General features: G+C 44.2%; 1 protein-coding gene and 1 long non-coding RNA gene across 3 annotated transcripts in view; one reads left to right on the top strand and one right to left on the bottom strand.

The window, feature by feature from the left end:
• PDE4A (phosphodiesterase 4A) overlaps window positions 1–27,601 on the bottom strand; it is a 353,439-nt gene that overhangs the window by 240,708 nt on the left and 85,130 nt on the right. The gene's annotated exons all lie outside the window — the stretch shown is intronic.
• Window positions 18,315–26,165, top strand: LOC308467037. Its single transcript, XR_013981111.1, has 3 exons — window positions 18,315–18,751; window positions 19,900–20,094; window positions 25,919–26,165. It is a non-coding gene; the product is annotated as an uncharacterized lncRNA (long non-coding RNA).

Genomic DNA, 27,601 nt, shown 5'->3' with positions numbered 1-27,601 from the left:
GACATTTTTTGCTCCAACAGGCTTTCCCAGCTGGACAAATGGATCTTCACCACAAGTGTCCATTTGTTAGTTTTGTTTTAAATGTATTTGCTTTTATGTTTTTAACTGTTTTGAATGATTTTATGTGTAAATCACCTAAGCTGGTGCTTTAGAAGGTGACTAATAAATAATAATAATCCCACACACTGAGGCTGAACCTACTTAAATTCACCTATTAAATGCTACTGCAATTTGCTCTCCCAGGAGAAAAAGCAGAGAGTTGCTCAGATGAAGCTTAATGGCTTGATACAGAACTCCAATAATACACTATTGGAATTCTATATCCAGGCTTATATATAGGCTTAAAGTTACACAATACTGAGATTAGATGACGATACAACTATTGATGTTCTGTGGTACATGTCCAACGTGATTAATTACGCAATCAGTGATTTACAATATGCACATCACATTGTGTTTACCCGTTTTGCTGTATGAAGGTGGGGCTGAGACCTGAATTCTCTCTTTTGTCAAGCTCAGATCCTAGGATTACATGCTTATATACCAGAGACAGTAATACAGTGGTACCTTGGGTTAAGTACTTAATTCGTTCCGGAGGTCCGTTCTTAACCTGAAACTGTTCTTAACCTGAAGCACCACTTTAACTAATGGGGCCTCCTGCTGTTGCCATGCCGCCGGAGCCCGATTTCTGTTCTTATCCTGAAGCTAAGTTCTTAACCTGAAGCACTATTTCTGGGTTAGCGGAGTCTGTAACCTGAAGCGTATGTAACCCGAAGCGTACGTAACTCGAGGTACCACGGTACGCAACACATTAGATAAGCAAAAAAATGTATTGTTAAAAAGAAACTAAGGGCATAATTAGATACAAAACACAAACTATAGCAAAATGTGTGTTGGTGGAGGCTAAAATATACGTCATGTCAATTTAGTCAAGTTATGTTAGGTGCTAAAACGAAGGGCAGAACTTCCTTGCCTTATGTCATATTTAGCCCCACATTCTGAGCAGGAAAAGCGTGAATTAATTGCAACCTCTGTCTCAAGAGTAGCACTGACAGCATCTGACAGCCAAGCAAGAGATTTGCTCAACACATGTCTTTCCTAAGGACACCAAATGAAACATATGAGTGATTTGTGGCCCATTCATTTCTAGCGGGTCAAGCTCCACCACCCCCCAGCTCAATTATCTGAATGATTCCAATGATTGTGAGGTCACGGAGCTTGATTATTATTAGTATACATTCAGTTACACACGTTGCTAGCTTTAACAATGGGAAGTATCTAAGGCATCTGAATATGCAATGTCTATGAAAAGGATATAAATGTCAGAATTCACAGAACAAAGGAATGGCTTTGATGGCTCCGTTTCTCATGGCACAAGCATGCAATCAGAGTCAGGCAGAATCCCTGAGGTGTGTAGAACATCTTATTTTGGAGGACCTTTGAAGTCCCAGTGATCTGGATGCAACAGGCTAGGCTAAGACAAAGACCTCACTATAAGCTAATGCTAGACTCCCAACACAGAACTTTTGGGATGCGTCTAGTATGAAGGTTATAGAAAGAAGACTAGTTTCCATTTTATTGTTGTTTTTCTAATGTAAGTTTCTCTTTATCTCACAATTCTAAAGGAAGTGTTGTACAGTGGTGCCCTGGTCGATTCACATTATTATTGAAATCAAAATAGTGACAAAAGTGTATCTTCTTCTTTTTGAAATGGTTCTACTAGTGCAGGTCCGCAGCAAAAGAGGCAGCCTGGTTAGGTGTCTGGTTCACGAAAAATGCTAAGCCACAGTTGAGGGTCCCCAATACGGAGTCAGAAGCATTCTTCCAAGGAAAGGAAAGAGGCCAGTATCTGGCCTTCCAGCTACCTGCTAGAAAACTCTTTGGAGAAGAAAAATACAAACGCTGTTGATGAACCGTTCATTTGGGGGAAGCAAGAGAGAGCCAGGGTGCACATTTTCCTGGAAATTTTGTTTTGAGGAAATGTATAAGTGTTACCTGACTTGAAATTGTTGGGTGCTTTTTTGTTGTTGGCTGCTTGGGTATGGAGTGCTTTTGGTTGTATGTGTTTTCTGTTCGGTGGGGAACAGTGCCTGCTATTTTGTGGGGGCATGTTTTATGCCGTGTGTGCAGTGCCTGTTTTGTTTTGTTTTTTTAATTGCCTGTGTTTTGAGGGGGGTGTTGCTTGTTTGTTTTGCTTGTGTCTGTGATGTCACAGATATTTTGTGGTGACATTGACAATTTATTATTTTTCCAAATGTGTCCCTGGACCCCAAAAGGGAGGGAAACCCTTGTTTAAATCATGGTTTGCTCAACGAGCCATTGCAGTTAGCCACAGGTTGTCCCACAAACCAAAGAAAATATGCCTTGCTTCTCCAAAGCTTGTTTCGTCTTTTAGCTACTCTCACCTCGTGACTTTGGCATTGGGTCGGGTGGCAAAACAAACAATGGGTAAGGAAGGGTGCTGGATTGACATTTTAACACAAAGCCATTGCTAAAACACAGTAGGGGGAGACATTCAATTTTGCACCAAGGTGATATTTCCATCATGGCCAGCAGCTTGGCTTGAATCCCCAACTCTTCCTCTGTGAGCTGTTCCGGAGTTTCTCCCAAACTCTTCCTCCACAAGCCAATTTCAGAGGGTGCACAGTGTGTGTGGTGGGTGGGGAAGCCTGTTGCACAAGCACAAGTCGTTGCCAAGAGCTTCCACTGACAGGACTCATTAGAGGAATCCAATGGCAACAACGCTCAAGGTCATGGTTTGTTGGCAGGTAAAAAAACGCAGTTAAACCAGTAGACAGGGCTCAGACAAACCTAATGGTTTAATACACAATGGCATAGCAGAATGTGCAGCCCAGGTGTCTGGTCTCTGTGATGCACAGATTTAGGAAGTTGCTACCCCTTTTAAAGCCTGCGTGAATCTTTAAGCAAACAACTGCTTTTGTAAGCAGATTGACCTTTTAAAAAATGGTTCACAGCTTCTTTTCAAAGTCTCAATGGGAAACCATTCCAGGCAAGACTGAACTCCTTGTACCCATCAACAATCCCAGCACACCAACCAGCTTCAGCCCTGGATTGGGAGTGCTGTGGGTTAAACCACAGAGCCAGAAGGTCAGTGGTTCAAATCCCCGCGATGGGGTGAGCTCCCGTTGCTCGGTCCCTGCTCCTGCCAACCTAGCAGTTCGAAAGCACCTCAAAGTGCAAGTAGATAAATAGGTACCGCTCCGGCGGGAAGGCAAACTGCGTTTCCGTGCGCTGCTCTGGTTCGCCAGAAGTGGCTTAGCCATGCTGGCCACATGACCCGGAAGCTGTACGCCGGCTCCCTCAGCCAGTAAAGTGAGATGAGCGCCACAACCTCAGAGTCAGCCACGACTGGACCTAATGGTCATGGGTCCTTTTACCTTTACCTGCAGACAACGGGGTGATGCTGCACATCTATGAAATGGAAGCAGCCTCACAATCTTTCTATGGCCCCTGGCATTATTATTACGCATTATGTGTATTATATACCACCCTTCATCTGAAAATCAAAGGGTGGTTTACAACATAACACAGGTAATAAAAACACAAATACAAACAAAAAGAGGGAGAACAACCAGAGGAAGAGAACAGCCAGAGACTAATCTGAGAGCAAGAATGGAGGACTTTCTGGGTTCACAATTAAGGTTTAGCCACTATGGTACACTATGAAAGTTCTCAAAAGGTTTGCCTCTGGGTGAAGAGAAGGATGTAATTTTTGTAGAGCAATGAGTTTGGTTTGGAAGCTTCCTCACCATACTGAGTACAGACAGGGCCCCTCCCTCTTTCTAGAGTATTGTGCCTAACAGTGATGATTGGGAACATGGTTCTAAGACACCCTACCAAAAGCCAGTTCCGGATGGTGCCAACTGGCTGCCACACACAACTTTGCCCAAACACCTCTCTAGATCCCTGGAGCTGATCTGCAACTTTTAAAAGAGCTACCTTAAAAAAAAATAAAAGTAATAGGTGAAGCATTAATGCATTAATAGCATGCATGCAACATTTTCAAAGCGGGTATGTCCTCTAGAATACATGTATAGGGAGAAGCAAACATTCTTCATTGCTATGCACGTCTGCCATTCAAACAGTGAAAGTACAAAGGAGCCAAGCTTGCAATATGGATGTAGAGCCCACAGTGACCTCTCTCATGCTATTGAGTCTTCCACAACTCCCAAACCGTGCTCTCAGGGCTATGTTACTGTTTGTTTGCCAGGTTGCTTAGTACTAAATTTGACATCAATACAAATTTTCATGGTTCAGGGCTGATGAAATGCATTCAGCCATTGATGTGAAATAGCACATGCCATCTCTCACCAAGTTTAAAAGAGAGAGAGAGAGCGAGAGAGAATGAATCAATTAATGGTGGCTTCAGATAAGTGGAATTCTCAAGGCAAAATATTTTTTTCAAGTTCAAAGCACCAGAGGCACTTTCCTTTGTCATGCCACCCACTTCAGTACGCATAACGTAATTCCATTTCCATATCCACTTCTTCAACTTGCTTGGGATTTTATACTTATTCATATCATATCTGCCCTATTCTCTCTTTGCTACGCTAAGTTTTCTAAGATTTTTTTTCCCCCGCTTATGGAAGAAGTTTCATGCTTCACTTCTTTTAATCATTTGTGTTGCCCTTTTCTAAACATTTGCTTCTTCTTGTATTATTTTTAAGACTGGTGACCAGAAATCCAGATGTCACCCTAATGACACACCACTGACTGATATTATCTGGATGTCTACGGCTATTTTGTATCAAGCCATGCACCTGATTATTTTACATTTCCCCAAATCATGGAGAAATTCACATTCCTTGCTACCTGTTTTCATTATCCAGCAACTTTAAACGCATATACAGTGGTGCCTCGCAAGACGAAATTAATTCGTTCCGCGAGTTTTGTCGTCTTGCGATTTTTTTCGTCTTGCGAAGCACGGTGTCGGGAAAGTTTTGGAAAAGCTTCAAAAATCACCAAAGTCTTTAAAAACCTCAAAAAAGGCTACCACACCGCATTCTATGAGTTGCTCCTCGAAGTCAAGTCGCAACTGTATTAACGGTGTTAAGAAAAAGGAAACAAACTTGCAAGACGTTTCCGTCTTGCGAAGCAAGCCCATAGGGAAAATCGTCTTGCGAAGCAGCTCAAAAAACAAAAAACCCTTTCGTCTAGCGAGTTTTTTGTCTTGCGCGGCATTCGTCTTGCGAGGTACCACTGTAGCTCTTTCTAAAAGTTGCACCCCAAAATTATAGTCTGAGAGCAAAGGGGAAAGTGAGCAATTCATGCTAATAACTTTAGATGCTGGAAGCTGAGGTTTGGCAGAATCAGTCTATTATGCTCCAAGCCTACTGAGCAATAGGGTCTAAAATAGATTCCTTCCCAAACTAATAATATGGCAAAACAGAATTCTAACAGCCACACAATTCTTCTGGGGAACCTGAACTTCCCATGGGTTATAGAACAGAACACTTCATGCTCCTCAAAGAAATACACATTGCCCCCCAAAAGTTAATCTCCTTCTTCCCAAGAAGCAAAGATGTAACATATTCCGGATTTCATTTCACACGATGATTATGCCACTGGAAATTGAAGATTAAATTAGTCAGGATGTAAAATTGCTTATACTGAATACTGGAAGGGGGAAAGAAAGCTAAAGCAGCAGGTGAGACAATCTGAAATGGCTTACACCTCTGGATGCGTTAATTAAATCCAGCCCAAGTCAATGAAAGAAATAATGAAAAGAACATGGAAACCTCTCCTTTGATTTATGATTTCAATCCATTACTGTAGATTCTCCTTCCCCAAGTCCAAGAGGACTGTTGCATCAATAAGAACGAGTCTTCGTCTGTATCAGAAGAGGGCCACGGCAGATGCCACAAGGTGGAGCTGTCTTATAATTAGTCTTATTTATAATTGGTCTTATAATTGGCCCTTCAATTATTTTAAGACAAGGAAGGTGATTTTTTAAAAAAACAACCCAACTCTTGCTCACTCAGAATGTTCCACAATTAATAAGAGGTTTCCATATATGCTTTAACTAGCTTTGAACATTTGCTTCCAGCTTAAAACTAAAGCATTGTTGCTTGCCTTCTAGAGGCCTGAGGGAGTTTCTCTCTTCACTGGCAAATAGCCACACGGGATTCCCACAATGAGTTCTGTATCGTGGTCCCTCAAACCCTGCTCAACAGCCAGCTGCAGAGATGAGGCAAGGCACTTTGCTGAATCTTTTTGAGGGGGCTTCAAATCTTATCAAGATAGATATTCCTTCAACATGAACAACAGCAACACACTAGCAAACAGTTTTCCCAGCGTCATGTTATAGGGGGGGAAATGAGGTTTGGCTTTTACAGCCCATCTCCCCATCAAGGGACCCGGCATCCCATAAATCCATTATCGATCGGTTAAGAATGAGTGGAAACAGGAACCAGTTGAGGAAAGCAAGGGAGATCTTTATTTTCTCTTGCAACAGAGTTCACTGCTCCCCTTGCAAGGAGGTGAGGGGATACAGAACAAAGGTGTGAAACAACTTTTAAAGACATTAGAAATTGCCCCAAGCCTTAGTGAAAGACCACCTAAAAGCACATGGATGTAGCGGGAGCGGGGAGGAGTTGCCCCACCTAAATCAAGTAAATAAATAAAAATACTTAACTAACTGATCAATTGCACAGCAATTAACTCTGTTCTGCCCCCACCCCAAAATAAAGCTTCCCCCCCACCTAAAATCAGCCCTGGTTACGCCCATGCAAAAGCATCATACAAGTGTTATAGAAAGAAGCAGTCTACAATGTAAATTTGAGACTATGGACTCAGTTAAAGGTAAAGGGACCCCTGACTGTTAGGTTCAGTAGCGGACAGCTCTGGGGACGACTCACTTTATTGGCTGAGGGAGCTGGCGTACAGCTTCCGGGACATGTGGCCAGCATGACTAAGCCACTTCTGGCGAACCAGAGCAGCACACGGAAACGCCGTTTACCTTCCAGCTGGAGTGGTACCTATTTATCTACTTGTACTTTGATGTGCTTTCGAACTGCAAGGTTGGCAGGAGCACGGACCGAGCAACAGGAGCTCACCCCATTGCGGGGATTCGAACCGCCAACCTTCTGATCAGCAAGCCCTAGGCTCTGTGGTTTAGACCAGAGCGCCACCCATGTCCCTCACAGACTCAGTTACACAGCTGCAAATAAAACGTTTTAAATGTATTGTAAAGTGCACTACACAAATGTGACACTAGATGAGCTATGCCAAATTCAATGTATTTTTCAAAACGTTTTTTTAAAAAGCATTTTCACAGAGTTTTTTTTATGTTTGTATATTTCACTTATGACTTGTCTCCTGTCTGTATAATAATGCTTGCTGATTCCTGGCCAGTCTAAACCATTTTTTAGGAATGGTGAATACCTTGACTACAGAATCCATTGTCACTGAAATATACTCGGAGTCCTGTAGTGATTTCATGCTCTTTATTGCAGCTTGTAAAACAGTGATTGATTTGCCCCCCAAAACTCAGGCTTTTATATACATTATTTACACAATGAGTCCCGTCTGATTGGCTGATTCTGCTTCCCTCCTGGAGCCTGATTGGTATTTTCCTGCAGGCCAATCAGTTGTTGCATTCTACGATCCTACCAGCCTAATAGGCTGATTAACTTCTTCTTGGAGCCTGATTGGTCTTCTCCTGCAAGCCAATCAGTTGTTGCATTCTAGGATCCTACTTGCCTATTGTTCTAGGATCCAAGGTTAGTATATCCTCTCTTTTGACAAGTCTGCTTGAAAAGTTATCAAACCAGTTTGCTAAACCAGTTTCACAGAGGGGAGGCTAAGGAAGAATGTCCTGCTATGTGGCTGGAGGAGTCAAGGGTTCAGACATGGCTGCTGAATGGCTCTCGGTACTATTTCAGCTACTGGTGGATTCATCGGGGAAACAGGGCTAAGTGAAAGCATCCGCTGTAAATACAAATCTATATGCTTTTGTTACCATTTTAACTGAGATATGTTGCACAGGCCATTTGCAGAAGGGCTCCTATTGCATTACCTGGTGTTACATGCAAGGGATTTGGTGTTTCGTGGACATGTGTAAATGCAGTTATCCCTATGCATTTATACTGACAGGCCATTAATTTTTCCACAACCACCACTACCCTTTCCCTACAACAGCTAAGACCAATGAGCCATTTCTCTGTGTCCCACGGAGCAGAGACGGGCAGACTTCAGACTTGTGGGGTCCGCTTTGTTTTTTATTAGACCCCCAAGGTCCACCCACCAGAGCCAGGTGTAAAATGGCATCTCAGGGAGTGGAGGAAGATACAAAAATAAAATAAAAAATAAAGCAACTAAAGGCAGAGCCAATGACTTCCTGCGCCTCAAGACCCATATGCTGGTAATACCTGTATATACAAGGGGAAATAAGTTACGACAGTTCACTGATTGTAAAACCAGCCAGGAGACTTGCACAAAGTCTGGGTCAAAGGCAACCACTTAATACTCCTATTTTACAAGTGAGGAGTGCAGAGACCAAGAGAGAAACAATTAGCAAAAGGTCAGCTAAGCCAAAGATATTTTTTTTGGTCAGGTGCAGCTGCTATTGTGCAAGCATTGGAAGTCAGAGACCCCTGCAAATTTACAGCAAATCACCCAGAGAACTACCAGGAGGTCTACCTTCTGCTTGCCTTTACCATGAAATTGCCCCCCCTCCCGCCGAATCCTTGGCAGTGCAAAAAGGCTCCTTGGCAGAAGAAAGATTGCAAAATATCACTGCATATTTTAAAGAAGTGATTGCGACAAGCGAGTAAGTAGTTGGTTCACTTCATCCCAGCGGGGGGGGGGGGGGGTCACCGTCCAGTCTGTCTTCTTTCCCTGCACCCCCACTCATGGAAGCAGAAGCAGAAAAGGCTACATTGCAGCATCCATCACAACATTCCCACCCCACCTTTCACACCTTGTCTGGCTGTGCAGGGAAAAACAATCTGTTCATCTACTTCCAGGCTGTTCCCGGCTATATAGATGTCAGTCTTGAAGAAACAGGACTTGCAGCTAAAAAGAAAGGTAAGGCAAGAATGTCGTTCTTTCCCAGCCATTCTTCAAGGTTGAGAAGAACCCTCCAAAAATTACTGTTTCTGCGTCTAGCTCTTGAATCACACACACCCATTGCTCGGTATAGATTCGTCATGGCTACATAATAGCAGGAAGCTAATCGCCTTGGCATTTAGGAGAGCAGGAGGCTGTGCTGGGAGAGGTGCGTGGGCTCAGCGTCACAGCTAGCATTCCCCATACTCTCTCTTCTGAAAGTTACAAACACTGAGGAACTCCTAAATGCTTGGATGGTGGGGAAAAACCACACAGCCTTGTGCTGGTTGGGTTAAGGTCAGGTATGTCAAGGCTTTGCCTTAATCACTCAAAGGCCCCATCTGCACAATTGCATTTAAAGCAGCACCATCCCGTTTTAGAAGAGTCATGGCTTCCCCCAAGGCATCTTGGGAACTGTAGTCTGTAAAGCGTGCTGAGAGTTATCCAGATATTCCAGTTCCCCTCACTGAGCTACAATTCTCAGAATGGTTTTACCATCAATTGCTTTTCCCAGTGAGCTCTGGGAACCGTAGCTCTCTTAGGGAATAAGGGTCTCTTAACTCTCAGCACCCTTAATAAACTACAGTTCTCAGGATGCTTTAGGGGAAGCCACTGTTAAAATGGTATTATACTGCTCTGGATCCATATTGCAGATGGGGCCTAAGGGTGTGGAGAAGGGGGATAGCCCTTATTGAAGCTCTGAATACTTGACTGTGGCTCAGGGCTAAGAAAGATGCTCTGGTGCCCAAGGCAGAAAATCTGGACAAGGAATTCCCCATGCCTGCCCACTGGCAGGTACACACACCAACACACACAGGGCACAATCTTCTCCAGTATGTTGCATGCTCATGTGTGGCTCCTGTTCATTTCTGTGGGGCTTCCACTGCAGAACCTCTGGGTGGACTCTCTGCCCCATTGTTCAGATATGCTTGCCTACCATTCGTTACACTTAACGGTACTTAAGTCTGGCCTCAGAGATGCTTCCTCCCAGTGAGACACTTCTGTGTCAGTTGCAGCTGCAGTTGTGTAGATAGGCATCCATAAGAACATAACAGAAGAACACAACTCGATCAAGGCAAAGGCCCACATAATCCAGGATCCTATTCTCACAGTGGAGAATCAGATGTCCATGGAAAGCTCACAAGCAGGACAGAAGCTCCGCAGCCCTTCTGGTGTTCAGAGGCATGGAATGAACCAGCCTGAAACACTGTGCAGGAATAGCAGGATTAGAACAATGTCATAATCTCCAACATTTCTCCCATGAAATTAGGGATATCCTATTACACCACCACCACCACTCTGGACGGCTTCCAACATATATAACATTGGTTTAATTTTTTACTTGCACTTTGTAACTTCTGAAGTCCTCAGATCTTTTGATGAAGGGTGGTATATAAATTTAATAAATAAACAAATAAAACTTCCCTAGACAGAGCTACCTTCAGATGGCTCAGGGGTCGGATAACTCCACACCCTCCAACATTTCTCCCATGAAAATGGGGGTGTCCTAAGGAAAAGCAGGGCATTCCAGGATCAAATCAGAAACTGGGACGGTGTCTGTAAATCTGGGACTGGAAATCCCTGGAAAATAGGGACACTTGAAGGGTCTGCAAAAACCTAGGATGAATACTGACCAAGGCAGCAACACAGATCGTGCCTGCACTCCCACCTGCCTCCAGGGCAGCGGTTTGATTGCCTGACTCATGAAAAGCCAGCTCATGCTGTAATGCAGGAATGGGGATCCTGGCATCCAACGTCTGGAGGGCTGCAGATTTCCCCGCAATTCGTTTTGTGCAGGTGAGTTGCCAATTGAAAACTGTAATCCTCAGGGGCTTATGCTACTGCTGGTCAGCCTTTAAGGTAAGCCACATGACTTAGCTGGAAATAAGTACTCTAGATTAAGGAGGAGGGATATAAACCCACAACAGGATTGTAGGTACCTTCAACATCAAGGCTCCCACCAAGGCCATCAAATTAGGTTTCAGTTCTTCAGCTCTAAGCCCAATAAAGCACTGGAAAATATAACCAAGAACACCTTGCTTGGACTCCAGGCTGAGTTCTATAAATCAGAGCCTCTTTCCTATGTGTTACAGAAACTGTAAGGATAAAAGAACCCTAATAGATCACTTACGGTGGGCTTGTACTAAGGCAGACACTTACTGGGCATTCATTTTTACCAGTACTGTATTAGTCAATCGTACAGCAACTTCACTCCTGAACCTCTGCTTGCTCTCCCATCTATCTTGAGAAAAGGGGTTAAGGCAGAGCTTTCCAAACAGTGCGTCGTGACACATTAGTGTATCGTCTGCAGTGTGTAGGTCTGTTGCATGAATGCTCTCTGCACTCCTCCTGTGACTGGAAAGGGATTAGTTTAACCTCCGGTTTGCTAGTAAAACTGAATTACCGTATTTTTCGCACCATAGGACGCACCGGACAATAGGACGCACTTTGTTTTAGAGGGGGGAGAACAAGAAAAAAAATTTCTCCCCCTCTCTGCCCAGCGCCCCTTCAGCGAAGTGGCAGGAGGCGCTGCGCAGAGAGGGGGAGAACTTTCCCCCTCTTGTTTTCCCGCTCTAAAACAAGGTGCCGTTTAAGGTGCGTTCAGGCGGCTACCTTGGAAGCCTGGAGAGCGAGAGGGGGCGGTGTGCACTGACCCCTCTCGCTCTCCAGGCTTCAGGTTCATTTCGACCTGCTCTTTGGGGCTGGCGGGGGGAAGCCCACCACCAGCCCCAAAGAGCAGGTCAGGGAGCAGCGGAAAGGCGCAGCAGAGAGGCTCCTGCCATAGCCGCCTGTCACCTCTCCAGCCGGGAGAGCGCGCGCGGGGCTAAAGCAGCCCCCTGCGACCCTCTCCTGGCTGGAGAGGTGACGGGCGGCTATTGAGGCTCTTGCCATAGCCGCCCGTCACCTCTCCAGCCGGGAGAGCGCGCGCGGGGCTAAAGCAGCCCCCCGCGACCCTCTCCCGGCTGGAGAGGTGACGGGCGGCTATGGCAGGAGCTTCTATAGCCGCCCGTCACCTCTCCAGCAGCCCCACGCGCGCTCTCCCGGCTGGAGAGGTGACGGGCGGCTATGGCAGGAGCTTCTATAGCCGCCCGTCACCTCTCCAGCAGCCCCGCGCGCGCTCTCCCGGCTGGAGAGGTGACGGGCGGCTATGGCAGGAGCCTCAATAGCCGCCCGTCACCTCTCCAGCTGGGAGAGGGTCGCGGGGTGCCCGCGCGCGCTCTCCCGGCTGGAGAGGTGACGGGCGGCTATAGAAGCTCCTGCCATAGCCGCCCGTCACCTCTCCAGCCGGGAGAGCGCGCGCAGGGCTAAAGCAGCCCCCCGCGACCCTCTCCTGGCTGGAGAGGTGACGGGCGGCTATTGAGGCTCTTGCCATAGCCGCCCGTCACCTCTCCAGCCGGGAGAGCGCGCGCGGGGCTAAAGCAGCCCCCCACGACCCTCTCCCGGCTGGAGAGGTGACGGGCGGCTATGGCAGGAGCTTCTATAGCCGCCCATCACCTCTCCAGCAGCCCTGCGACCCTCTCCCGGCTGGAGAGGTGACGGGCGGCTATGGCAAGAGCCTCAATAGCCGCCCGTCACCTCTCCAGCCGGGAGAGGGTCGCGGGGTGCCCGCGCGCGCTCTCCCGGCTGGAGAGGTGACGGGCGGCTATAGAAGCTCCTGCCATAGCCGCCCGTCACCTCTCCAGCCGGGAGAGCGCGCGCAGGGCTAAAGCAGCCCCCCGCGACCCTCTCCCGGCTGGAGAGGTGACGGGCGGCTATTGAGGCTCTTGCCATAGCCGCCCGTCACCTCTCCAGCCGGGAGAGCGTGCGCGGGGCTAAAGCAGCCCCCCACGACCATCTCCCGGCTGGAGAGGTGACGGGCGGCTATTGAGGCTCTTGCCATAGCCGCCCGTCACCTCTCCAGCCGGGAGAGGGTCGCGGGGCTATGGCGTCTTCGCTCCATAGGACGCACACACATTTTCCCTTCATTTTTGAAGGGAAAAAAGTGCGTCCTATAGAGCGAAAAATACGGTACTGTGTCGCGAAATGATGCATGTCTAAAAAGTGTGCCACCAACATGAAAAGTTTGGGAAGCTCTGGGTTAAGGGGTTAATAAGCCTCTGGTCCACAGATATCTGGTACTGAAGCAACTGGCAGCTGCTAGATTAGAAACTGCATGCCTCTGGAGGGAATTGGGAATTTAGAATCACATAATCACAGGACAGTAGAATTGGAAGGGACCCATAGGTCATCTAGTCTAACCCCCTTGGCAAGGTAGGAATCTCAACTAAACTATCCACAACAATGGTCATCCAACCTCTGCTTAAAAATCTCCAAGGAAGGAGGATCCACCACAAGGGAGCCTGTTCTTTGGTCAAACACCTCTTACCATCAGAAAGTTCTTCCTGATATTTATTTATAATCTCCTTTCTTGTCACTTGAAGCCATTTGTATTTTTGTTATAAACAAGCGCACCTAGACATTTCGTTGTTGCGCCCATAACCTAGGTTTAAGGTGTCATTTAGCTCCTAGCTTTCATATCTCAGTTTTTAACACTGCAGGCCATTGGCTCTAAATGAGAAATTAACACAGAGTTGCCAGAAAGCAAGGGGAGGAATAAGCAAAGACAAGTTCTCCAAGACATGGCTTCAATTTATAAGGTATTTAATAACAAAGATAAAACATTCTGAATTTCATCATCATATCTTTCACTTCAGCTTCACTCAATAGGCCTAACTAGGCCTGCAATTTCGGAATACAATTTTTCTCACTATGGTGGTTTTGTGAAAAAATTGAATAGCAACTTATTTATTTTTTAAAAAAGAAAGAACACGTTGCTGAAACAGACCAAAGGGCATTCAGCTTGCCATGTCTCCTGTACGCCAGCAAGCAGGAGACAGCCAAACCCCTGCTGGAACAAATGAACCAGGGACAAATGACAAATTCTAAGTTACACAGCCAATTAATTCAGCTATATCAAATACCATAGAAGTCCATTTTTATTTTTCAGACGTCATCTCTCAGCTGCATTCCTGAAATACAAAGTATATCTGTTTCAACCCAAAAATAAATGCAGGCATCTGGGCAACAAACCAATCCATCCTCTTATTTGTATCACGTCCTTCATTGTATTTGTAATCAATTTTGCTCTTTATACTGCTGAGAATTGGCCACCTGATGAGGAGTTATATGTAACTCAACAGCTTCCTTCCATATTCTGGCTATTCCGGAAAACAGAAAGCAAGTCTGAGCAAAAATATACAAAATGCAAAAACAGTTCTACTGGATTTTGACCCAAATCCCCAGCTAGTTTGGTGTTCTGCTCCCAAAAGTGGCCAACCAGATGTTCCTGGAAGTTCACAAGACCACAGCATCTGGACATTCAATGCATACTGTTTCTGTAGATGAGTTTTCAATTCAGCCTTCATGACTAACAGCTGCTGATAAGCTCATCCATCCATAAATATTGTCAATTCAGAGGTGGGAAACCTTTCCACCCAAGAACCACATTCTCTTCTGGGCAAATGTCAGAGGGGGCACATGGTAGTTATGAGTGGGGGCCAGAGGCAGAAGTGGGAGGGGCAATGAATGCAAATTGTTACTGCTGTACTCTTGGCTAATTTTGGCACATACCCTTCTCTAGCAGACATCCAAGAAAGCAACAGGCCCTACTAGACTTCAAGAAAAAACATTTCAGTCAGGGAGGGGCAGGCAGGTACATGCCAAAGGCAGGTCCAGTAGGAGATGTGGCTGGGAGGGGCCCAAGGGCCAGAAGGGAGGCTTGGAGTGCTGCATTTGGGTCCATCCCATCCATTCTAAATGAGTGGCCCACACATATATTTTTTTAGTATTGAATTTTCTAACTTAACTGCCTACTTGAGTCAGAGATGGCAAGCACGACTTACAACAGGGGTCAGCAACCTTATTCAGCCGTGGGCTGGTCCACTGTCCCTCAGACCTTGAAGGAGGCCGGACTATATTTTGGAATAAAAATGAACGAATTCCTATGCCCCACAAATAACCTAGAGATGCATTTTAAATAAAAGCACACATTCTACTCATGTAAAAACACCAGGCAGGCCCCACAAATAACCCAGAGATGTAGTTTAAATAAAAGCACACATTCTATTCATGTAAAAACACGCTGATTCCCAGTCCGTCTGCAGGCCAGATTGAGAAGGAGATTGGGCCACATCTGGCCCACGGGCCTTAGGTTGCCCACCCTTGACTTACAACTTCAACAGGAATTTTAATGCGTATATTTATTACATTTATATCCCACTTCCCACCACGGAGCTCTAGATGGCATACATAGTTCTTCCCTTCCCTGTGGTGGAGATTAGGCAGTGGCTGGCCCAGGGTCACCCAGGGAGCTTCATGACTGAGTGGGGATTCGAACCCGACTCTTCTAGCTCCTAGCCCAACTATACTGGCTCTCCCACTCATGCGCCACCTCAGTATAGTACCCCATGGCTAGCTCTCTACTCCTACAGCCCCTACCATAATATTTAGAATAGCTTAGCATGTAGATGTCCATGTCTCTCTGCATCCGTAGTCAGTGTGGGTAAGAAATGCTACTACATCAGACACACCCACCCCCCAAAAAACTGGACCCCTTTTGTGCAATTTTGGAATACATACAGCCAAGTGATTTAGTAAATATAGAAGTCTTGACAATTTGATGTAAAGATTGGAGTTGGTGGACTACGATAGGCTTTAATTGTGGGTTTTGTATTTCCCATTTATTTATTTTACATCACATTTATAGGGTTGTGTATTATTATTTAAAACAAATAAAAATGAAAAGGAAGAAGTGACCTAGACACAGATCCTGTAGCTTTAAAGACTTAACACTGCAGTGAAGTCAGTTACTTTCCCAGCTCCTACTCCTCATATTAGAAAATTCTGCACGTCACATATCAGGGATGGGAAACTTAATTGCCAGCAAAGCATTTTGTGACCTTTGCAAGAAAAGCACCTAGAGAAGCACTAACACTATTAGTGAAAGAAAATGAGAAACGAGGCCAGAACTTGAAACAATTACCAAAGCTTTCCCTGGAACCAGGAAGCAAGGGCCAATTCATTCTTGGAATCTGAAGATTAAAAAAACACCACCTCGTTCTCATTCTATAGCCCATTGTTCACCAAACCATCTATAAAAGGTCTGGGAGATGTGGAAGACTTCAACTTGCAGTGTTAACCTGCCAAAAGCCTGGAGGAGTTCTACAGAGCTACTGGGACAAATACAGCCTATATTCAATTTACAAAAAGAAAACCTTTCAGTTTGACATGTTGTATTAAGGGCTTTCCATGTTCACTCAGGCTCCAAAATGCTAGGAAATTATAGCTGTTAAAAGACCACAACAACCGTAGAATATCAATATTGGCTAAATGATGCTTCTATATTTTTAGGACCTACCTTATTCTTACGACTATTTGTTTTTAAGCATTTTTAATGTTGTAACCTACCCTGAGACCTTATGGTGAAGGGTGGGTAACTAAATTAATAATAATAATAATAATAATAATAATAATAATAATAATACTATAGAAGGAGGAAGAGGAGCATGGACTTTAACAGGTAATTTCCCAGCATTTTGGTGTTTGAGCAAACATGAAAAGCACTCAAACATTCTTTTTTTTTTGTTTAATATGTTGTACAGTATTAACTGAATTTGATTACATTTTGAGAAGCCCATGCCCACAATCTCTCTCATCAGGCAAAGCAAGCTTGACATTAAAAATGATAAACTAATTGGACAAAAAAGAAGAAAAAGGGACCTCATTAATAAGATATCACACATCATTTAGAAGAGCAAGAATTCACATCCAACCTTACATATGCCTCTTAAATATATAATCTATTAAGCAAATTAAGGTTAGAAATAAAGGTTGCCCATCCTTTTCTCCTAACCACACTCTTGCCTCTTTATTGGAATTGCCAACTTTGGGCGGCTGCCACTGCTTTTTTGCCTGCGACAATTGGTTCGTTGGGTAGCATTAGCAGGGGATCCAGTCATCCCAATTTATTTCTGCAGATTGTATGGTTGTTAAAGGCACAAGAGCAGGGGATTCTCAAGTCAACTGACAAGACTTGCTGTTAAAGGTTGCAATGAATAAAAAGGAAAATAATCAGATAAAGCGCAAACAGCCAATACAGTGGTACCTCAGGTTAAGAACGTAATTCATTCTGGAGGTCCGTTCTTAACCTGAAACTGTTCTTAACCTGAAGCACCACCTTAGCTAATGGGGCCTCCCACTGCCGCTGCACTGTGGCGGCGCGATTTCTGTTCTCATCCTGAAGCAAAGTTCTCAACCCGAGGTACTATTTCTGGGTTAGCAGAGTCTGTAACCTGAAGCGTCTGTAACCCGAGGTACCACTGTAGTTGCTCCCTCTAGCTCCCTTCCCCCCCCCAAGGTTCTCCTGTGCCTTCAAATGCTGACCATCAGAAATCCAACCACTGTACACCTCAGAGTATTGTCCTTATGAGATGTTCACCATAGTGTAACACTGAATTCTACCCACAACCTGGTCTTTGAACTGTGTTCTGAGAATCCCTGGACTTCCTCAGAAGCTTAGTGGAGGTTTCCCAATGAGAAAGGCATCAATGACAGAGCAACTTCCCAGAAATACAGCCACAACACCTTTCCCACTGAACATATGTTTATCCACAAGGAGGTATTGTGACGTGCTGTTTGTTTTTTTCCAATTTCCATGGGGTAAGGTCAACATTCTGTGTGACTACCACACCTGGAACACGTCATGTGAAGAAATGTTTCCATGATCAAATAGGATCTATAAGCCACTGCAGTGAGATGGCCACAATAAGCCACACCTCAGATCCTTGGCATTTGCTATCCAACATCCCCTTCAGTCCCTTTTCAATTGATAGCAGTGGTCAATGATTTGGACTAAAACAAAAAGTTGCGAATTGGTATTTGTTAATTTATTAATTAAATTTGTATACCGCCCTTCATCTGTAGATCTCGGGGGGTTCGCAACGTAAAAATACAATGCAAAAACACAAAATACATAATAAAAACAAGAACAAAAAAAGAACACACTAAAAAAAACAACCCTCATCATAAAGGTAAAGGGACCCCTGAACATTAGGTCCAGTCGTGACCGACTCTGGGGTTGCAGCGTTCATCTCGCTTTACAGGCCGAGGGAGCCGACATTTGTCTGCAAACAGTTTTTCTGGGTCATGTGGCAAGCATGACTAAGCCGCTTCTGGTAAAACCAGAGCAGCGCACGGAAATGCCGTTTACCTTCCCGCCAGAGTGGTACCTATTTATCTACTTGTACTTTACGTGCTTTCGAACTACTAGGTTGGCAGGAGCTGGGACCGAACAACAGGAGCTCACCCCCGTCATGGGGATTCAAACCGCCGACCTTCCAATCGGCAAGCCCTAGGCTCAGTGGTTTAGACCACAGCGCCACCCGCGTCCCGCATGTTGCATAGCATGGCTTTAAACCAGGTTTCCTCAACCTCGGCCCTCCAGATATTTGTGGCCTACAACTCCCATGATCCCTAGCTAGCAGGACCAGTGGTGAGGGATGATGGGAACTGTAGTCTCAAAACATCTGGAGGGCCAAGGTTGAGGAAGCCTGCTGTATGATCGCAACATCTGAAGTGGGACCCACACCTTCCAACATTTTACAGATAACAGGGACGCTCTTGTCAAAGGCGTCAGCAGCTGACAGTAAGCCACTGCATCTTGTTTTGCAAACACAGCGAATCCACACAGAATTGGCTTGTGCAACTGTTTTAATACATAACTGCCGACTGCCCACAATTCTTGCAGCAAGGCAGGCATCTGACATTTATCAAAATGTACAAAAAGACACGTAGGACGTTGTTGGTAATGGAGAGGTGACCCTGTCCAAGATTTCTCCACATGAGTTGCGGAGCCTGTTGATTTGTCTCTCTGTGAGTCCTCATTTATGTCAGTTAAAGTGGAAAGTGTGGCTCATGTAGGTGAAAGAATGAAGAGAGGGAAGTTAATTCCCGAAGTGCTGGAGAAAGACTCACGACTTTAAGATTTCCCTCCCTGTTTGCCCGCTGTGGGGGCAACTTTGTCCCACCCCTTGAGATACTGCAACATGAGGATGGGATCAAGGCATCTCCACATTCCTATGTGAAATTATGGGGGAAGGAGCAGATTGGGAATCCATAATTAAGCAGCATTTCCTACACCCTGCTTATTTACTTATTACATTTATATCCCACCTTCAAGGTGGTAGGGTCGTCGTCGTCGTCCCCCGCTCTACTTTATGGTCACAGCCACTCTGTGAAGTATGTTAGGCTGAGGTGTGTTAAACTGTATGTTAAACTGTAAAAAGTATGTTAAACTGGCCCAAGGTGAACCTCCGGGATGAGTGTCTCCCAGGTCCTAGTCCATGGGTAGGCAAACTAAGGCCCAGGGGCCGGATCTGGCCCAATCACCTTCTGGGTGGATAGAAACCAGGGAATTCTTGCAGTCATCCCCCATCCCATTCTGATGCTGGGATGCTGAAGTATATCACGTTCCTGTACGGCCTTTCTTGGATTACTATGCATTAAGAGGGCATCATTATAAAACAGACTGTTAAAATGCCTAGGTAAGCCACAAAAACCTAAGATCTGGGTGGTTGATACTAGCAGCCACAGATGCATCAGGGGAAATATTTAAAAAAACACACATTTTGGTGGATATAGGGAAATTAGGGAGAAATAAACCCACATTCTAGTCATGTAAACTCTGGATATTTACTAATTAGAAGCCCTAAAAAAGTCACATCCTCTAATCACCTTGGCAGACAGAGAGGTCACTGATCCTTTCTATCCTTTCCTCCTTTTGTTTTTGCTAAGATCACTTAATCCTCAAATGACAATCTGAACCAAACCAATTTATCTAGCAGAAGATGGACAACGTGGTGACTGGCACTCACAGATATTTTGGTTTTGTGGACAGGAGAAGAGTGCCAGCAAAGAGACCAGAGAGAATTCAAACAGCACACAAAAACCTGAACATGGCACCAGCTGATCTTTAGGATTCTGCCACAGGTAACTAGCAGTTTTTTTCACCTCATGGGGGCAAAATGCAGTTACCTCACTAGAGAAAACTGGTCCTCGCAAAGTCAACAAACTTCCAGTTTCTTGATAAATCATTACTTACATAATGGCTAGGCAGCCAGCTAACACCAGCTGTCCCCCAGCACTAAAGACTGGCAGTGGGTTATCCAATATAAACATGAAATGTACATGTCTTTTTAATTAGAGTTCACTGATTCAGTCTGGAGATAACTCATAACTGCAAGATGGGAATCATTGCTGAATGACAGCAATCAATAAACCATTAAATTGACTCATTGAGTTAGGACCACAAGATTTTTCAAACCTGGAATGGCTGGGTCAAGTCACCATGTAATGGGATTTGGGGTGGGGTGGCGGAATAGCATGTGAAATTTACTCCTTAAAAAGGAAAGTTTTCAGATTGCTGTCATTCATTAACACTATTCCTATTCAACATAGCTGAGACAATGATGCAGAGAACAAGACCCTGCCCAACACAATTAAAAGCCCAAAAACTCCCACTGGGCCCTTGGTGTTCACATATGGCATATTCTCAATTTCATGCAGTACAAGCGAGTTACAATTTTCCTACGATGGAGTTCAAATGTGTACATGGCAAGCATATGAGACATTCACACCCTGTTGGACAGTGCACCAGAAATTGTAATTCCAGAATTTCACTTAAGGTACTTCACTTCTTTTTTCATTGAACCACTTCCACTTTCTTAACTGAACCATTTGCACTTTCCAAAAGCCTACATCAATAAGATGCAAAACCAAACAGCTCTGAGTACAACACAGAGTACAACACAGAGCAGTTATGACATTTATTTCCAGGCGTACTAAGCTGCAACTCTCTATCTGTAGAGGATATCAGGAATCGTTCAAAAATACCAGCACATGTTTTCCCCCACAAGAGAATGAACGATCTGCAGGCACAGGGAGCTCTGGCATCTCCGTCAACAGGATGGCTGTGTTTACCTCATCCAGTTCAGTTCCAGTGTGCTTCTCTGCCAGCGGACTTCCAAGATTTTCCAGATAGCAGCCATGTCAGCCAGAAGCCAGCCCTCATGCTCAGCCAAGTATAGCTTACATGCCCCAAGTAGAATGTTCAAGGGTCAGCAACCCTGATCTACCACTCCAAGAAGGCCATGACTCAGTTCACATGTCGCGGTAAACCACAGTTAATGGCTTGCCATGAATGTCCTCCGGAAGGCTCTTTCACTCTTCCCTCCTAACACCACGACCTCTGGCTTCTTCTAACGTCCAAACAGCAAGCCACAATCTGTAGCCTATGCATGTTTTTTGGCTTACTGATTAGACTCGTAAAACTGGGGAATGTGACTTGTCACCTCTGTGCATGGGCAGAGGGAAGCCAAAGAACTCTCTTGACCACAATCAGAATAAACTACAGTTTACTGTGACATGCAAATGAGGTCAATGCAGTCTTGACCACAGCAGAATCAGGCTCAGAGTCATCCCAAACACTGTTTTTACAGTGCAATGGCAGGAAAAATTACCTTAAATAAAAACAAGTAGACAGCAGGGGGTTGAGGAAGCTTTAAAATAAAACATTTCTTTTTATCTGTTTAGTTGCCTAGGTGTCCTACATTACGATGGAAGAAGGAATTATATTCATGAATCTTTGATTTCGCCCAACACTTATGTTTGAATTGCACCTCCCAGTTGCTCAGTACAGATAACTGCAAAGAGGCTGTATTACCCAAAACCAGATTTCCTCCTCCTTCCCATGAAAAGCTAATTTAAGTTTTCATACCAACTGTTCCAGGTGTCAACTTAACTGTATTACAAATACAGTCACAGTTACACCAACTCTCATCTTGGGAGAAGCATTACTCAGTGTTGACCCCAGACATTTCTGCTCCTGAGGCAGTTAATACAAGAGCACCCCACTAATTTATTATGGGGCGCAATTCACTGCCAAAGTCCCAGTGAAATCAACGCAAGACCAGGCTCTTTTGCAGCTCCTGTTAATCTCAGTCACATTTGTACAGGCACCCTGGTGAATTGCGCCCCATGGGTCAGATCTTTCTACCACATTTTTACCACATTTCATGATGCCCAAGGTCCGCTGGGAGGCTCCTCCCCCTGAAGAGGAGCATCATGGCAAGGGGGAGACCATCCTGGCCCCATGGACAGGGGCTGCAGAAGCAAGGGGAAAGGGACTAACTGGGGTGGCTGCCTTGACCCATGGTTAGCTGTCTGGGTCCCACATCTGACGCAATAAAGTGGGCATGGCCATGTGGAAACAGCAGTTCAGGGCTGCTTTCCAAAGGCTTTCCCTCAAGCAAATCTACAATATTTTAAATCATAATATGTAATATATTATTCAGTTATTCAATTCAGGAAAACAAATGGACTCACCTTTTGGCAACATGGACTCACAGAAGGGGAAACACAAGAGCCGTCAATCATTTAAGAGCAATGCTTTTTTTTTAAAAAAAAAGATTTTTAAAAAATGAGGGAGTCTTTGGGGGGGGGGTCACATAAAACCTTTTGGGGAACATATATGGCCCATGGGCTGTGGATCAGCCATTCCTATCCACTGAGTGGAAGAACCAACTGCTATTACAGCAACAACATGCCCAGGAAAGGAAAATTATGCCCCTATGATAGCTTCCCACTTTGTTCTGGTCTTCAAGTAAAAGCCTCCCTCCTCTACCCTTTTCCTCCATTTCCCTTTTCTTGTCTTTTTTCTTTTTAGTTTTCTTTAAGCTGATGACAGAAACACACACACACCCCTTGATTGATTGAGTTTACTTATATGTTGCTTCCCACAATGAGTTGTGGTCAAAGTGGCTTACAGCAAACATTCCAAAACCTAGAAATACAGAACACAGAATTACAAATATACAAAATACAGAACTTGTCGGTAAATTAAAAAATGACAAATATCAGCAAACACGGAATAAATTCAATTATTACCCGGGGGGCGGGGGATGACCACCCATGATCTGGGCTGAAGTACATAATATACCTGAAGGAGCATCTCTACCCCCATCGTTCAGCCCAGACACAATGAGGTCTACCTCTGAGGACCTTCTGGTGGTTCCCTCATGGCAGAAAGTGAAGGCACAGGGAACCAGGCAGAGGGCCCTCTTGGTAGTGGCACCCTCCCTGTGGAACACCCTCCCTGCAGATGTCAAGGAGGTAAAGAACTATGCAACTTTTAGAAGGCATCTGAAGGCAGCCCTCTATCAGGAAGTTTTTAATTTTTGACGTTTTACTACGTTTTTATGTTTTGCTGGAAGCTGCCCAGAGTGGCTGGGGAAACCCAGACAATTGGGTGGGATATAAACAAAAACATTGTTGCTGTTGTTAAGCAGAACAAGAATCAACTGATAACTAGATAACGTACAGAGGAGGCTGACAGTAGCAAAAGGCAAACACTGGGGAGGGCAGTAATAGTCTCTCCCACAGTCTTCTGGAAGTACCTATAGCTGCTACAGGTCTTTCTGCTCTTTTTTGAGAGATAATAATTGTCTGAAATGTTCGATTTCAGAATGGCAGAGCAGGATAGGCTCTTTTGGGCACAATCCAGGGGAAATTCTCTGAAAGTGAACTGAATCTGTGAAATAGCCTGGAGGATTATTCCGTGTGTGAATCAACCTGAGGGTGTCTATTTGGATTTTCCTACTTGAGACCACCAAAATTTATTCAGTCAGACCAAGCCGTGCCCTTATCATGGATATTTCATGTTGCAATCAAGTCACCTCTGCCAAGGCTCCTTCAAGCCACAGAGTGCAATATTAATGACTAGTCAATGGGGTAACTAACTAATCCCATTTCCCCCCAAGCAAAATTGCAGGCTGTGCAAAGTCCTCAAAGTGTCATAGAGAATGCTGCACCACAGGCAATATCAGCTAGGCCTACAAGATAGCTGATATTCTTTCTTTCCCCATAGGCCAACTGTATTAAAATAGCCTTCACCCATGCATGAATCATACTTTACATAACAATGCAATAAAAAGCATTGAAAAAATCTTTCAACTGATCCTCACCAGAACAACTGCAATGCATTCAAGTCTTTCAGGACCTGAGTTTTCAAATATGATTGCTGAGGGGTCCTTTACCACAACCCAGTTCAAACCAACCTGCAGCCATGAATTCACCAAGTGGCCTTAGGCAAGCCACGGTTGATGATTGGCCCCTCATCTGCAAATGTAGAGGACAACACTGACCTACCTTACAAGGTTGTTGCAATTATTGGTGAGGTAATTACATAAGTCTTTTGAACGCTTCAAGTGTGCTATACAAATGCTGCCAACTGCCTTTCCCTTCAGTGCTAGAACATCTGATTTGTGGGCAAGAAGGTTCCAGTTTCCATTCTTAACATCTCTAAGTAGGCTTGGGAAAGTCTCCTGGCCTGATCCACCAGAGAGCTGCTACCAGCCAATGTGGACAGTGCTAAGCTGATGGCCTGACTTCATCTAAGGCAGACTCCTGTGGTCCTCCTATCATTTCCCTCATATGTCTTTGGATTCCAAGGGTGCTAATTGTCCCATGATCGTCCGGTCATTTAATATTCAAAGATTATCTACAGAAATATTGTAAAATTGATGAATGTTAGAATGATGTTCGATAAAAACTAAGTGGTTCTTAGCTGAAATGTTACAAGGGAAGATGAAAAAAGGGTTTACTATGTAATATGTAAAAATCTAAAAGTACAATATCTTTATGATTATTGATTAGGATATTTAAAAGAGGGGAGGGAACTGCTGAACAAAATATGTGAACTGGAATACAAAAAGGGAGGTGCGAGGAGGTCGAGGAAACAAGTAAATGAAGGATAAGACGTAGAAAGACTAATTTGTTTGTTTATTGTTTTTATTTTGTATTTTGTATTTCTCCATTTTTGCATCTTTTTTCTTTTTTTATCTGCTTTCCTTTTTCTTTTTTCGCTCATTTTTGTAATATGTTGAAAATTTTAATAAATATCTTTAAAAAAAAATAATAATAATATTTCCCTTGTGTGCCAGTTTAACTCTCTGTTAGGTTGCATGGCTTGGAAGACTCCATGTTACGCCCCAACAGCTGGGTACATTTGCACATGCAACAACTTAAGATTTTTGTTGTTTTTTTAAAAGAAAATGAATGAGGTCATCATGAACTAAAGTTGTGTTGTGTAATTCAATCAATTGCAGAAATCACTTTAAAATGCCACACAGTAAGAGGGGTGGCAGTTTGAGGGACACAGCCAGCATTTTAACACTCAGGGGTTGTTGTTGGGGGTGCCTTTTACACAAAGCCTGTTACACATCTGTTTCAATCAGTGTGTCCCGTTAGCAATGTTCACAGCTCAAGCTGTTAAGGAGAAGATTGCCACAAAGTGCCCAATTTGGGAATTCTGTCCTCTGAACTTTTAATGTACGAAGAAAGGACAGATTGAACACCATTCAGGGGCATAATGCTCTCCCAAAATTGTCTTTAAGGTGTTGGAGGTAGTTAAGGTGGGGGGGGGGGAGAGACACATTAATCATAGGAAGAATTATTAATAAAGGGGAATTGGAGGTAATGTTCTCATTCCCACATACCCTACTATGCTTTGATTTGCTGCTGAAATCTCAGATGAATTTTACTTGAAAAGAAACTTTTGAGGCTTTTTAATTTTCTTTTACTCTCTCACAGCCATACATTTTAAAATGCCAGTGCTGCTCTATTACAACTAATGACTATCTGTGGGCAGTAGATGTCTGCTCTCAGCCAGCCCAAAGGCAGCCTATTTCAAAAGAATTTTTATTTCATTGTTTAAAATATATTGGATTACAAGAGCAAGCTGTCTCTGTTCTCTCAGATAGACAAGGGAAGCAGTAGTAGAATTGGACAACTCTACAAGATGCTAGAAGGAAAAGGCCTGAAAAGATACCAAGATGAATTGAAATGAGGAGACAATAGGGAAATTGTGTTTTAAAATTTTAATATTTTCAAACTTGCAAGACGTCAGTTCTAAGCAACGGTGGCCCATATACTATATTGTTCTACCTGTATGTACACATGCCTTAAAGAAATTAAATTTGCCCAAGCAACCTAAATTCAACATCAAAAAAGCTGAATTTTGTGGTCTGTGTGAAAATTTGAATGACTTTTTATTTTGTATAGTGTAATCTAGTTTTGCTAATCATGGAGAAGAGAAAAGAGCTGTACTTAAACTCATCTGCCTAACCACTAGAAAATATATTCAGCTTATCACCTACATAGCTAATATTTCAAGGCATTGCCAACATGCTTTTGAACATCAGTTTGCAACCACAAGGACTACAAATGATACGTGAAACGTAAGATTCTGTGTCCAATAATCACACTCTGAAATTCTTTCTCTCTCTCTCTTTCTCTCCTTCCTTCCTTCCTTCCCTCCCTCCCTCCTTCCTCTTTCTTTCTTTCGCACTCCTGCAGGTTAGACTATTCTCAGCTTCTCTAGTTATCCAATAATGGGAAATGAACTGGGTAACTTTAAGTGGACACAATTATTCATATCCACCTACTGGTTAGAAGACCGCATTTGGTCTTCAATGGTTCCTCTATGAGTATACTGTATAGACCAAGTCTCCACCTTTAGGATACCTGCCTCGTGCCACAGTAGTTGGCTAACAGGCCAATATATATATCCGTGCTGTGCACCAACTAGACAACAATTCCACTGTCCTTAGCTTACAGAAAGCAAAAAGCTACATATGACTAGTATTATTAATCAGAGACCATAATTCCCTGCTCCAAAGAGCTTAAATAATTTTTCAGCCCTGATGCAAGACATATCCACAACTGTTTGCACCACCTACCCAAGCATATGACTGGCATGAGCTTTGTACATTTTGCTAACTTATAAGCAGAAGGCAGCAAATGTGTCAAGGATAAGCAGGCTGAAGGACACCCCCCTCCCCATAAGTCAACCAGAACTCATGTTTGGATGCGATCTCCTGTGGCCATATGGCAGTGCTCCTACTTCATCAACTCCCTCCCTCATCTTCTTCCAATTCTTCTCTCAGCTACATCTAGACATATGTCAGTGTCTTGTGCCAGCTGGAGCTCCCATGTTGGAGCTGCCCATCAGACAAAAGTGGAATGCAAGGAACCTTGACAACAAGAATTAGCACACAGGGGTTGTACAGGCAGCCACCTCCTTCAAAGGAAGGCAAAGGTGCTTTCACTGCACACTTAAAAAGCTACTGGTAATGGCTGACGGGGAAGGATTGGCTGGAAAACCAAGCAGCGGCAGGTGAGGACTCACGCTCTGGAAAGAGGCTGTTAGCAAATTACATAGGATTCCTTCCACACAGAAAACACAACTGATACCATGATTGAAGTTATTCTAGAGAGTGTCACTGACCAATGAGGCAAGACAACAGACTAGAAGGTAGACTGCAGTCACCTTAACATTCAACATTAGAGGGAATCTGCAAGAACAGCTGAGCAATCTGCCTAGTGAGAAAATCATGCAATCCGTTTAAAGGCATGCTCAGCAGCATCTCTCAGAAAGAGT

This window comes from Podarcis pityusensis, assembly GCF_964106645.2.
Source record: "Podarcis pityusensis genome assembly, chromosome: 17".
NCBI classification, from domain to species: domain Eukaryota; kingdom Metazoa; phylum Chordata; class Lepidosauria; order Squamata; family Lacertidae; genus Podarcis; species Podarcis pityusensis.
The sequence above is the reverse complement of the archived record's forward strand: the minus strand, read 5'-3'. Positions and strand labels throughout refer to the sequence as shown.